We start from the raw sequence: 3610 nt of genomic DNA, 5'->3' as shown, positions 1-3610 counted from the left end.
TCCCTCCAGGTACACTCCCTGGTCAGTGGCCTAGTCTCTGGTAGAACTGGGTGGTCAGGCCAGCCTATGTTGCTCTTCCAATGGTGTTGCAACCCCCCTCTGCTCCTCCAGTCCTTCTGCCAGCTCCACAACCAGTTTCCCTGAGCTCAGTCTCCTGGTTGGCTCTGAGCAATCACATCTGCATTGGTCAGTTGCTGGCTGGACCTCCCAAGGAACTGTCACACCAGGTGCCTGTCAGCAAGCAGCTCTTGACCACAGCAACAGTGTCAGGTTTGGTGTCTGCAGACATAAGAGATTCCCAGGTTGGGCAGTCTGGGGTTGGTTCTTCCTTCAGTCTCTGTTCCATTTTTTTTTTTTTTGTCCCTGTTCTTCCTTTGAACAGGAACATTTTTGGTTTAAAAGCTTTGAAATGGATGAGTGGTCCCATCCCTCGACCAGGGACCGTGCCTATCTACTGGAGATGACCATAACAGGTTCGACATCCCTCTTCTCTGCACATTTCAGCTAAACTCGTTGCCATTGGGTCCTGGGAGACTCACATTTCCTGGGTGTCTGGGACCCTCCAGTGTCTATCCCTAGTTCCTCATCCCCACCTGCTACATATTTTTGTTCGATTTCCTGACCCTTTGTGCCTCTCTCACATCTCCTCCAGTTCCTGATACTGCCCTCCTTATTTCCTCCCTCTCCTCTCTCCCTCCCAGGTCCCTTTCTCCCTCCACCTCCCATGTAATGAAGCATCCACACCCTGGGCTTTTTACCTTCTAAGCTCCATATGGTCTGTGGTCAAGAAGTTTTTAATCTCATTTTTCCATTTCAAGCCAAGGACTCTCCCTGAGGGACCAACTGGAGCTCTCTCTTTCTCTCCTCCCCTGGGCTAGATCCAGCCCCTGCCCCCACCCCCCACTTCATTTACCCAGCTTCCAGTGGTGCCTGGGTGTCCAAGAGCCTGAGAACCTGACAGCCCTGGCCTCATTGCAGGCCTGGGAACCCCTGAACCAGGGGTACTCCGGCTGTCTCGAGCCTCAGACTGTGCTTCCCCACCCCTGGAGTGGTGTCTTGGGGCTTCCCTATGGCCCAGCAACCACTCACCTCCCCCTTTCCGCTGTGACAGCGCAGGGTAAGTCTGGTCAAGTTCCCATGTCCTTTCTCCCTGAGTGGCCATGCTCAGTGGTGGAATGGATATGGAACCGCAGTAACCCTACACCACCTAATGTTTGGCTTTAAGTCTCTGCATGTTTCCACCTGCTGCAGGATGAAGCCTCCTAGGAAACAGTTATGCTAGGCTCCTGTCTATAAGCATAGCAAAGTATCATTAATAGTGTCAGGGGTTTGCTCTATTTCATGGGATGGGTCACAAGATGGAACAGTTATTGGCTGGCTTTTCCTTCATTCTCTGCTGTATTTATTTCTGAGTATCTTGTAGATGGGGAAATAATTTGGGTTAAAGATTTTGTGTGTGGGCTCACATCCCCATCCTTCCATTGGAAGTCCCACTTGGCTACAGGAGATGGTCACTTCAATCTCCATATCCACTGCTGGTAGAAGTCTCAGGTAGGGTCACCTCATAGACTGCTGGCAGTCTCAGGTTTCCTGCAAGCCCCAGAGATGGCATCCATTAATTTCCATTCTCTCTCTCTCTCTCTTAGTCCTTTCCTGAACCCCCTTCCCCCATACCTGATCCCCATCCCCTCCTTGCCCCTTCTCTCACCCTGTTCTCTCCCTCCCCAAATCTCCACTGCTTATTTTAGTTCTCCTTCTAAACTGATGATGAGAGTCATGCATCCTTTGGGCCTTTTTATTGCTTAGTTTCTTTGGGTCTGTGGATTGTAGCACAGTTATCCTGTACTTTATGGCTAATGTCCACTTATGAGTACATAACATGCATGTCTTTCTGTGTCTAGGTCAGGAGGATATTTTTTAATTCCATGCATTTGCCTGTAACTTTCATGATGTCCTTGTTTTTAGTAGCTGAGTAATATTGTGTTGTGTACATGTACCATACTTTGTTTATATCTTCTTCAGTTGAGGGATATCTAGGTTGTTTCCAGTTACAGGATATTATAAATAGAGCTGCTATGAACATAGTTGAGCAGGTGTCTTTGTGATATAATGAGATATCTTTTGGGCATATTACCAAAAGTGATATAGCTGGGTCATGGGGTAGAACTATTGCCAATTTTCTGAGAAAATGCCAAATTGATTTCCAGAGTGGTTGTACAAGTTTGCACTCCAACCAGCAATGGAATGTTCCCCTTGCTCTACATCCTTGCCAGCATGTGCTGTCCCTTCAGTTTCTGACCTTAGCCATTCTGATGGGTGTAAGACAGAATCTCAGGGTTGTTTTGGTTTGCCTTTCCCTCATGACTAAGGATGTTAAGCATTTCGTTAAATGTTTCTAGGCCATTTAAATTCCTCTATTGAGAATTCTCTGTTTAATTCGGAATCCCAAGTTTTAATTGGGTTATTTGGTTTGTTGGCATCTAATTTCTTGAGTTCTTTGTATATTTTATATATTGATCCTCTGTCAAATGTAGGATTGGTGAAGATGTGTTTCACATTCTGAAGACTGCTTTTTTGTCCTATTGACAGTGTCCTTTGCCTTACAGAAGCTTTTCAGTTTCATCAGGTCCCATTTATTAATTGTTAATCTTAGTGCCTGAACTACTGGTGTTTTGTTCAGTAATTTGTCTCCTGGGCTAATTTGTTCATGATCATTTCCCACTTTCTGATCTATTAGATTTGCTATGTGTGGTTTTATGTTGAGGTCTTTGATCCACTTAGACTTGAGTTTGTGCAGGATGATAAATAAAGGTCTATTTGCATTCTTTGACATGCAGTCATCCAGTTAGACCAGCACCATTTGTTGAAGATACTTTCTTCTTTTTTTCTCCATTTACTGGATATTTTCTTTATTTACATTTCAAATGTTATCCCTTTCCCTGGTTTCTCCTTTGGAATCCCCCTATTCCATCTCCCTCCCCCTGATTCTATAAGAATGTTCCCCCATCCACCCACCCACTCCTGCCACACCTCCCTTGAATTCCTGTTCATAGGGCCAAGGGCCTCTCCTCCCATTGATGCCTGACAAGGCCATCCTCTGCTACATAAGCAACTAGAGCCATGGATCGCTCCATGTCTACCCTTTGAAGCCTATTCACTATTTATATCTGTGGTTTGATGTGCAATTTAACATTAAGTAATGTTTGTTCTAAGAATGTATGTGAGCTTGCATTTGGGGCCTAGTCATTCAGAACTGAGATATCATCTCAGTGCATTTTTTTTTCCTTTGATGACAATAAAGTGTACTTTCCCATACCTTTGATTACTTTTGGTTGAAAGTCTATTTCATTAGATATTAAAATGGATACCCCTGCTTTCTTCTTTGGTCCATTTACTTGGAAAATCCTTCTGTATCTCTTTACTCTGAGGTAATATATATCTTTGTTTATTCTTTGTATAGAGAAAGGCCATTGACTTGTTTGAGTTAATTTTATATCCAGCTACTTCACCGAAACTGTTTATCAGGTTTAGGAGTTCTCTGGTGGAATTTTTAGGGTCACTTATATATACTATCATATCATCTGCAAAAAGTGATACTTTGACTTCATCT

Source organism: Mus caroli, chromosome 6 (assembly GCF_900094665.2).
Source record: "Mus caroli chromosome 6, CAROLI_EIJ_v1.1, whole genome shotgun sequence".
In the NCBI taxonomy this organism is placed as follows: Eukaryota; Metazoa; Chordata; class Mammalia; order Rodentia; family Muridae; genus Mus; species Mus caroli.
Note: the sequence above shows the minus strand (reverse complement) of the source record.